The sequence below is a fragment of the Panicum virgatum genome, chromosome 2K (genome assembly GCF_016808335.1).
Source record: "Panicum virgatum strain AP13 chromosome 2K, P.virgatum_v5, whole genome shotgun sequence".
In the NCBI taxonomy this organism is placed as follows: Eukaryota; Viridiplantae; Streptophyta; class Magnoliopsida; order Poales; family Poaceae; genus Panicum; species Panicum virgatum.
In genome coordinates, this window is record NC_053137.1 from 11,168,094 (window position 1) to 11,179,218 (window position 11,125).

The following is an 11,125-nucleotide window of genomic DNA, read 5'->3' on the forward strand; positions in this document are numbered from 1 at the left end:
TCTATTTGTGGTCTAAGGGAGTGCAAAACATCAATAATTTTGCCCTTGTTAATGGGGTCCATTGATCAATTTCCTCTTCTCTCTGTCACTACATGAAAAAGTCACATTAGTACCGGGCGCCTGCCGCCGTTAGTACCGGGTGCCCCAGCCGGTACCGGCTGGCCGATACTAAATGGACCATCCTTTAGTACTAATCGCAGCACCCGGTACTAAATGTCCGGTACCGGCTGGCCGATACTAAATGGACCATCCATTTAGTACCGGTCGCAGCACCCGGTACTAAATGTACCATCCGGAGAAATGCGCATGAACCGGGGTTCGAACTCGTGATCTGTGGCCTCGCATATAGTCTCTTCTACCATCCCACCCACACAGCACATATGAGTCGACAAAAGATGTTATCCTTTTGAAGTAACCGGGACGGACCATTTAGTACTGGGCCATGAACATTTAGTACCAGGCCATAACACCACCCGGTACTAAATGCCACCATTTAGTACCGGGTGGTGTTAAAAACCGCTATTAAATGGCTGGGGGCCCGGAGCTATTTAGTACCGCCCAGTAACACCGACCGGTACTAAAATACAACATTTAGTACCGGCCGGTGGTTTGGCCCGGTACTAAAATGGTTTTGGGGGCTTTTAAATTTGGATCCGATACTAAATTGGCATCGAGACAACTTTAGTACCGGACCAAAGCATGACCGATATTAACGACCGGGGACGAATGAGCTATTTTCTAGTAGTGTATGTTCTTCCTCCACCGCACTCTACTCAATATCTTGACCTTGGCCTGAGCTCCATTCCAGCACAACGGCAGCAGCGACCTGTTCGCCTCCTCCCACAGGCTCGTGTTGGTGGACTGGATGCTCTTGCAGAGCTTCTAGCAGGCAACAGTCCAATACATACCGCCGGTGTCCGTTGCTAACGGCAGGCCAATAGTTTCTTTGCCTAAACGAGCAAACTCTATCAAGGTACGCGCATCCATGCGAGACAAGATCATGAATGGAGAGGTGAACAAGTCGATTAATTAGTTCACGCATCTCCATATCCAGGTTGGATCGAACCAAATGTTCCAAGGCATTATGGTCGTTTTAATTTCACCTCTCTCCTCAATCCTTGAAAATTAGTATTTCAATAGACTTGATGTCCAGCAGCAAATAAGCAAAATCGAATAATGTCTACAAGCAAAGACAACATTGGACGATGTCCATCAGCGAAAACCAATATTGAAGAGTGTCCTGCAGCAAAATTACCCTTATTGTAAGCACCAGTTCAGTACTCTGCAACCCATGTATCAGTCTAGTCCAGCAGAAGTTCCACAACAAGACAAGGCTGGCGCTGCAACATGGTAGCTGTACTTCCAGCCAACAAAGTTCCTATAAGCACCAGCGCGGGAGGACTTCGTCTGGCCGGTTTTTGACAACTCCACAACATGGCCCAAGCCCTGCCACCACCAAAGTAGGGTGTCCCGGGAAATGAAATGTGGTGTGATTGTCGGACGCTATCCTATAGTTTAGGTTCCCTGATGCTTCCCAATCTCATGCTCAGCCCGTTGGGTTTTCAGTATGGACGACATCACAGGGATCAGCAAGCAACTGAGAGGGATTCACCACTGTTATATATGAGCTCTCTCGCCAACGAGGCATGTGCATCTCGATCTGCAGCTGCCAGCTTCCGGTTTAACTCCTGTTGCGCCTATGACTACAAATTTTGCAGATAAGAACAAAATAGGGTGGAGAGTTAACGCCAGAAGAATTCGGTTGTTGGGATTTGAAATATTTTACAGAAATTGTTAAAGGACAACATCAATTTATTGTTTTTTTATGTTTTATCGATGCAGTTGTTGAGATGTCCACTCATATATATGTTGCTTTGGTGTTGCGGTGACATTTTAGTATATTTGCTATTTAACTTGGCAGTTCCTGAAATTATAGAAAAGTGAATCGGATAATGTCACATAAGTTACCTTGGTCTATTTGTGGTCTAAGGGAGTGCAAAACGTCAAGTTTGCCCTTGTTAAATGGGGTCCACCGTTCAGTTTCCTCCTCTCTGTGTTCTTCCTCTGCCGCCCTCTACTCCCTATCCTAGCCTCCTAGCCCGAGCTCGCCTCCAGCATAGTGGCAGCGGCGTCCTGTTCGCCTCCTACCACAAGCTCGTGTTGATGGACTGGATGCTCTTGCAGAGCTTCTAGCAGGTGGCAGCCCGCCAAATGCCGCCAGCGCACGCTGCTAATGGTTTCATTGCCTGAACAAGCAAATTCTATCAAGGTACACGCATCTGTGCGAGATAAGATCATGGACGGAGAGGCGAAGAAAGAATTATTTGACAAAAAAAGAAAAAGTTCAGTCAGAGTCGATTAATTAGTTCACGCAGCTCCATATCCAGGTTGGATCCAACCAAAATTAAAGTTCCTTGGGCATTATGGTCATTTTAGTTTTACCTCTCTCCCCTATCCTAGAAAATTAGTATTTTAATAGACTTGATGTCCAGCAGTTAATAAGCATATAATTGAGCATTGTCTACACTCAAAGATAACACTGGATGATGTCCATTAGCAAAAACTGGTATTGAAGAGTGTCCTCCTACAGCAAAATTACTCTCATATTGTAATAAGCACCAGTTTTGTACTCTGTAACCCACATATTAGTCTAGTCCAGCAGAAGTTCCACAAGCATTAGTTTAGTCCACCAGAAGTTCCACAAGCAGACGAGAGGCTGGCGCTGCAACATGGTAGCCCGTTGGGTTTTCAGTACGTGTGGACGACATCAGAGGGATCAGCAAGCAACTGAGAGGGATTCAGTGATATATGAGTTCTCTCACCAGTGAGGCATGTGCATCCCTGCAGATGCCGGTTTAACTCCTGGTGTGCCTATTACCACAAACTATGTAGATCACAAGAAAATAGGGTGGAGAGTTAACATCAGGAGAATTCGGTTGTTGTGATTTGAAATATTTTACAAGAACTGTAAAGGACAATATCAATTTGTTGTTCTTTTAATGATGCAGTTGTTGAGTTGTGCACTCATATATAATTTTTTTAGAGAAAAGGTTCCCCGCTATACTATACTTCAAAGAAACAAAGCATATTCAGCAAAGTTGTTCAGTTCGGCTCAGAGAAGCGTATTCGAAGTGTGCCCGCTAAAATTCAAAAGAAGCTACAAACTCATGACTAGTAATGCTAGGGAGAACAAAAGGAAACGATACTATAGCAGTGGATGTCGGCGTTCTCTCCATATCTTCAGTGGCAACCAAATGAGCAATGGTGGAAAGCACTCCCCCCGGCAACACTTCCAAACTTGATCTATTCCCCGGTGATCTTCGTGTAGGAAAGTTCTGGGATGAATAGGGGAGGCCGAGTGGATGCGCTAGCATGGCAGACAGGCTTGACAGCGCTTGGTCTAGGGTGTCCAAGTCCCCACCCGTAAACAAGAAGTTCTGTACTCTGCAACCCAAATATCAATCTAGTCCAGGAGAAGTTCCACAACAAGACAAGGCTGGCGCTGCAACATGAGCTAGCAAAATTCTTATAGGCACCTGCGCAGGAGGACTTCGTCTGGCTGGTTTTTTTACAACTCCACAATACGGCCCAAGCCCTGCCACCACTAAAGGTAGGGTGTCCCGGGAAATGAACTTTGGCGTGATTGCCAGATGCAATCCTATAGTTTAGATTCCCTGATGCTTCCCAATCTCATGCTCTAGCCCGTTGGGTTTTCAGTGTGGACAATATCAGAGAGATCAGCAAGCAACTGAGAGGGATTCACCATTGTTATATATGAGCTTTCTCGCCAATGAGGCATGTGCATCTCTGCAGCTGCCGGTTTAACTCCTGCTGCGCCTATTACCACAAACTGCGCAGATTAGAAGAAAATAGGGTGGAGAGTTAACACCAGAAGAATTCGGTTGTTGTGATTGAAATATTTTTACAAAAAGTGTAAAAGGACAACGTCAATTTATTGTTCTTTTATGTTTTATTGATGCAGTTGTTGAGATGTCCACTCATATGTATTTTGCTTTGGTGTTGTGGTGACGTTTTAGTATATTTGCTATTTAACTTGGCAGTTCCTGAAATTATAGAAAAGTGAATAGGATAATGTCACATAAGTTACCTTGCTCTGTTCGAATATAAACTTATAGGAACTAACAAGGTTTTAGTGAGCAGACTCGACTTGGGACATGCATGCCTGGGGCTAGGGGTTTGCTTGATCTAAGTCCTCATTTCTCCGTGACCATTTATACAAGAAAGACGACAACCATATGCATTTTCTTAGACTAATCCCAGTGCAAGTTTCACAGAGGTTTCATGCACATTAAATGAGGTGCCATATAGGCAAAAATGATGACATGGCAAGAAATTTATGAAGAGAGAAGAAATGGGTTTCATCTAGATGAAACTTGGGTTACACTATTTCCGAGACTATAAAACTTCATGAAACTAGCATTGGGGGTAGAGAATTTCATCTCATCTGATTTCACCCAATCATGTCATAGTAATTGAATGCAATGACTCACCTATGAAATCGTGAAATGAAACTATGCATTGGGAGGCCCCATTTCATCCGTAGTTTCATCTATTAGTGAGCAAGAGAGATTATTTATGTAATTTGGTTCGCACCAACTTTAACAAGCAATTTGTGGCAACTAGCCTATCAACCTTTTGCTCCCGCACGGGCTAATTAGAATTAATATAAAAATAAGACTTATAACTAATAATTATAATTTTCTATGTCATGCCCTATTTCATCTATTAAATATTCTAACATATATTTATTATATGGGGCATTTGTGTTCTTACCCTTACTTTGAAGTGTAATTGTGATTTTGCCCTTATTTTTCTAACTTCGTGATTTTGCCATTTACTATTCACAAATCAGTGCGATTTTACCCCTAGTCAATGGTCAAAACAGGGGCAAATACATAAAGATTAAGGGCAAAATCACAACAACTTGTGAAAAATGAAGGGCAAAATAAAAAAGTTAAAAAAATGAGGGCAAAATCACAATTGCACTTCAAAGCAGGGGTAAGAACACCAAAAAACCTTATTATATCTAGTTGCAATAGATTTCATTTCGCATCACACCTCCATGTGTCTTTGATATATATTTAATTGAAACATTTGTTTGTGAATTGGTATTCTTGTTTCTTTGATCATACTTGAATACACGGTGACACATATCATGGGTAATATTTTTATATAAGTAATATATTAATAATGAGAGAAATTTTATAATGATTGAAAAAAATAGGAGTCGTCCATCTGATAAAATCCTACGGTGGTGAAGGCAGAAAGTACCCAGAAGTACCTAGGGTAAAGTACTTGTACTTCCAAAATGTGGGATCAAGTATCAAAAATAGTGGGACCAAGTATTAATTTCATTTAATTTCCATAGAGCAACGGCCAGAAAAAATTCAAGGGAATAAGTACCTGAAAGTACCCTTTGGTACTTTACAATCATTATAAAAGATCTCTAATAATGATAGAAATAGTAATTTAGAATTTTATATTTGATGTACTTTAATCTATTTTATAATTATATAACTTAGATTCAGATTTAGGGGTCTATTTGCATTATGTTTATAATGGCATAGGTAGGTAATTTACACGAAGATTAGGAGGTTACTTTATATTCTTTCATAATGGCAGAGGTGGGTAATTTATTAGAAAAGATAATAGATCCAATGACTATTATGATTAGAGTTGTCATATTGATGGCCGGATATTTCTGATTGTTGTGAGAATTTCTAGAATTTTTCTATTTTTTAGAGAGCTCACCAAGAATCCTAGGTGGCCTCACGTGAGGCTTCAAAAGGAGCCTTCAATTAGTAATAGTAAGATTCCATCCTCTGTACTTGGGATTCTGTAAATGAGCCTTCCCATGGGCCACGTTTTCAAGCGACTTTATAGCAACTAACATGCACTTAAATTCTCCACGGACAATTCCGCATTTTGCAATAGCAGGGGTCTATAACAAATTTTGATCATGTGGACTATGACAAAAAAGGTTTTGCATCAATACTCTGCTTCATTGGAAAAATTTAACAGTTCTGAAGGCATAATTTAAGTCTCGATGCGCACTTAAAATGGAATTTTCATCCAAGTATGTAAATTAATTCCGAGCTTTAAGAGGTTTTCTTCTTTTATTTATAATGAATGGTACTATATATTTGCCTGTTTACCAAGAAAGACATATAAACTAGATACTGGACAGCGTCCTGTGCATTGATCTCTTTTGGCGTGGCCTTGCATTGCATTGTCCTGAATGTTGAAACTATTTTGCTTGCAAGCACAATAATTTTTCAAGAAGCTGAATTTCTCTATGCATCCCAAACCCATGCTGTGTTGATGGTACGCAAGACAAGTCGTATTTGCCCATCTAAGAAGTTTGTCAACTGTACTTGAGTAGATGGCGCTTCACGGCCATTTCAATGGTATAGATCAAACATTAATTAGCACACGGGGTTATATGTGTCTTTCTCTGTAGGACGAGAACATCTACGCTTCAGACATTGTTATGATCCTATCATTGCCTTAAATTAAATGTCACTGGTACATTTATAATTTATCTAATGAGAGTAAATACGATTAGTACAGTTTTCTATACCACAGAAGGTTGCCATGGCCCATATCTCTGATGCCGAAGCATGGCTCATTGGAAATTCAGTATAAACTCTAAGGATGATTATTGTGGTCGAAGTTGGATCTAGAGATGTTGAATTCCTTATTATATTGCTTAAATAACTGGCTTGCATTGGTGATGCATCATATCTGAATTTAGAACCATAGAAATTTAAAGCACAAACAAATGAAAGCACAAGAGGTAACAATGATGTGCAGTGTCACAAAACTCCTGTTAATGGGCGTTGCGCCATGCATCTTGCGAGAACGTTAGAGGGGCCGGGGCAGCGCGACCAGATGCCCCCCACGGCCGCTGCCTGCACCAGCTTCTCCTGTTTTTCAAAAATGGCGTGTCTGAATAGATGGTCTGACTTGCTCTAATGTAGTTTATAATTTGAGTTCATTTGAAAGTAAAAAATTGACTTGCTAAATTAATAATAAAAATATAATTATAGATCAACCAATATTCTTGTCCCTTTTTCTTTTTTCTCCTCCATTTCTTTTTATTTTCTCTCTCGTCCTTCTTCTCCCTTCCTTTTTAATTCTTCCTTATCCAATTATTCCTTCTTGCCATAGTTTCCTAAGCCGCCGTCCAAGCCTCAGATCCCACCACGCAAGAGCGATACTCCGCTCCAGCCAGAGCCGGAGCTCCCCATCACGCAGGGTGGGGCAGCTGCCCCAGCTACTGGCGGAGCAGAAGCGCAGAACCTCCCCTCGGTCCCTCCCATGGCGTTCCAGGAAGCAGCGGCGCTATCTGCTGCTAGAGGTAGAAGACGGCGATACGGCATTGGACCGGTGCCTGGCTAGTGGCTAGTAGGCCCATTTATTTTTGGCCCAGTGACTGCTGAATGAAGCTCGTGGCCCGACACCTCCTCTCCTCCTTTCAGTCAATCCTCTCGGCCGCTCGACAGCTCGCCGGCCGCCGCCTGCCGGCTCCTTGCGGCCATGCTCCCTTCCCTGCGTCCCCTCCCTCGGTCCCTCCATCTGCTGCCCCGCGCCTCCGCACTGTGCGCTGGCCGTGCCCCGGTCTGATTCATGGATGGGGAGGCGGTAGAGCAAGGTGCCGGCGGCGGCGTGGATGCTCCTGCTGGACACGACCGGGGACGTGGAGTGTCAATGGCGGCAACAGCACCAGGCAGCAAGGGTAATGCAGCCGGGCTATCTACTCCTCCATCTTCACCGAGCCAAAAACATTTCAGAAGATATGAGCTCTCGACCTCTCGTTTTGTGCAGTCGCTTGCTAGTTGCTACACAGTGTGTCCCTCAATTGTTCGTTGAAATGCCAATGCAAACAAGTGCACACTGTGTTTGGTGGAATGCTTGCCAAAGCCTTCCGTTCAGTTCGGAAGCAAATGGGAAACTATGGAATTGAGCAAGAGGAAGCAATTTCAGGTTGATAATAATGCCTAGGATAAATTTAGCAAAGTTGGTGACACTAAACCAAGGGATGGAGGGGGAGGGAGAGCTAGGAAGCGGCGTGGTTGGCATGCTGGGACAAAGGTGAGTTCTGCCCCAGCTAAAATTCCTGGCGAGCTCCGCCACTGGCTCCAGCAGCAACCGCCGTGTTTAGGTTTCAAAAAGGTTTAGGTATCCTGATGCTTCCCAATCTCATGCTTTGGTCCGTCAGATTATTTTCAGTATGGAAACGCCAACACAGCGATCAAATAAGCAATTGCAAGAGATTCACCACTGTTATATCCGGATTCTCCCGCCAGCGAGGCATGTGGCATCTCTGCAGCCGATTTAACTTCCTGCTGCGGCACTGATCTGTCCAGATCAGAAGTAAATAAAGGATTCACCACTGTTATATCCGAAATATTTTACAAGAGTTTTATAAAAGGGCTTCATCAATTATTATTATTCCTTTAGCTATGCAGTTTTCGGTTGTGCATTCATATATTGATTTGGTGTTTGCGTCGACGTTTTGTGCCTGTGATCTGAAATATTTTATAGGAGTATTTAATTAGCTAGGCTGTTCGTGAAATTATAGGGATATAAAAATGTTAATCGGATAATATCACTTAAAATTATCTTGGTCAATACGAAACTATATTATAGGAACCCATTTTGCCTAAAAAAGACTTTGTTGTCATTTATTTATGCCATCATACAACTTTTTGTGTAGCTGGGCTAGGGTTTTGTTTGATCTTAGTCCTTGTTGCTATTTATTTTGGCCAACATGCAATTTTTGTAGAACGTGGTGCCACGGTGTGTGTTGTATGCCATTTATCTCTTCTCCACATTCACAAATAAAATATTTTGACATATAATATTTATTAACATATTTATACCCACGTGCTATTCTACAACCTAGATGCAGCTACACACAACTAATTACTGAATATATTTTCAGCAATGACTATTGCGTGTGACTACTGACACCATATTACTAAGCGCAATTCAGTAATATGTGGAAACTCCATTCAGTTATGTGGAAACTCCATTCAGTAATTTTGAGTCAGTCCAGTCAGTAATTTAATTTAACTGCTAGGTGTAGAATAAGTGCAACACTTATAGGTAACTATTCTACATTCTGGGTGTTGCTACACCCAACTAATTACTGAAAAAATTCAGTAACGACTACTATGCGCGGTTACTGACACTATATTAATATTATTGAACACAATTCATTAATGTGCAACTCGGCTCAGTAATTTTGGGTTAGTCTGGTCAATATTTAACTGCTGAGTGTAAAATAAGCGCTACACCTAGGGTGTAGAATAGTATTACTGCTTATTACAAAGATATAGAAATACAAGTTCAAATCGTCTAGATGACACAATACCTTAGAAAAATATTCCTAGCCACTGCATAAACAGGATATAAATACCCTCTAACCTAATCATTAGAGCACTTGAGTTGCATCTAGAAGGTATAGGCTTAAATCCTCATAGAAGCAAAGTAAAATATAGGTAGGGGTGACTTGGGTAAAAAGAAACAGAAGAGTATTGGTACGCTAATTCATCCGAACACTAGACCACCACTGTCTGGGCAAAACCCTCCTTAGCCACACCCATATCAACTGTTGAGATGCCGGTGCAATTAAATCCTGCGAAGATAGTTTCCATGTGTGACAGTCTAAGTACGCAGTTGGTGGATAATTAAATAGTAATCTGTAAAGCAGAAAAAATATGTTTGTTTGAAAATAACAAAGCATTCGCATAGCCATAGTGACAAACAAGTTACTCTTACCGCCAATTCGCCATAGTATCATTTCCTAGCTCAAGGGAACTAGAAACATGACTACTAGCTTCAAACATCCTCCAAACCCATTAGGCATTACGGACGCATCTCATTCTGTCCTATCTTCTCATCATATTTAATTTGCTACACATAAGCGTCTAAGAGAAAAATATTTCGACAATAGTCGCTCCTCATTTTGGTGGTCCAGCAACATGAACTGGAGCACGGGCTATCAATATATCAGATATTTGTTGGTTGAGTCCAGAGCAGGCTATTGAAATTTACTGAGGTATTAGATATTTGGTGGAACGAAAGATTATGAACTGTTCAATTGGAATGTATCCTTAGAGCATCTCCAGCCCAAGTCCCCAAACATGCCTCCATCCCATTTTTTAGGAGTTTTGGACTAAAACTCAACTCCAGTGGAGGCCATATTTGGACTCCCATTTTGCGCGGTTTTTTATTTTTATATTTTTTATTTTCGTTTTTTACAAAAATATATTTTCATGTTCGAAATTTACATGAATATACCCCGGCCGCCCCGCTGCCAGGCGGCCGGGACCTGGCCGCCCGGCAGCCGGGCGGCAGGGGCTTATCTACAAAAAACTCGACAAAAAATTGCGCCGAGATCCCTGGAGAACCGGCCGCCCGGCAGCGGGGCGGTGGGCCCTGGCCGCCCGCCTGCGGGGCGACCTGCCCCCCCAGCCCTATATAAGCTGTTGGCTACCCCTCACCCCCTCATTTGCCTCACTAAAAATCCAGAAAAAAAAGAGAGGGAGGGAGGGAGAGGAGGGGTGAGGGAGGCAAAGCGGCGAAGCCCTACCGGATTTTCAAGCCGGCGACTGTAGGTAACTAAAATTTTCTATATTTTATAAATAGATTATATTGTAATTATTTTTTTAAACAGTAGATTAGCAATCAGTTCAATTATTGTTAGGAGTGATTAGTGGTACATTCGACAATACGATAACCGTAGAGAACCGTGGCCAAAATGCAGACATGGTGAGGACTGCTTAGTGCAGATCTGCACCGACGGGATAGATGGCGGTCGGTGTTTCTTCAAATACCTACACGCATATATAATACTCGGTTGTTTTATTTCTTTATCTTCATTGAGACACGTTACATGAAATTTATTTTACAATCTTCAGATGCTCCAGAAAACTGTGGTTTTACTAGGTGGGTCGATCCTGCAACAAGTGATTCAGTTCAGGAGTTCATCGAGTACCTCCAGATAAAGATCTTTGATCTGGAATGCAAGGTGAACCATTACGAGAAAGTGAGCGAGGGTAACAAAGACGACGAAGATGATGATACCAGCAATGTT

At 42.1% G+C, this 11,125-nt stretch overlaps 1 long non-coding RNA gene across 1 annotated transcript; it reads left to right on the forward strand.

Moving 5' to 3' along the window:
- The first annotated feature begins 7,241 nt into the window (after positions 1-7,241).
- LOC120695903 lies at positions 7,242-8,475 on the forward strand. The gene is made up of 2 exons (XR_005683941.1): positions 7,242-7,381; positions 7,503-8,475. It is a non-coding gene; the product is annotated as an uncharacterized LOC120695903 (long non-coding RNA).
- The last annotated feature ends 2,650 nt before the right edge of the window (positions 8,476-11,125 follow it).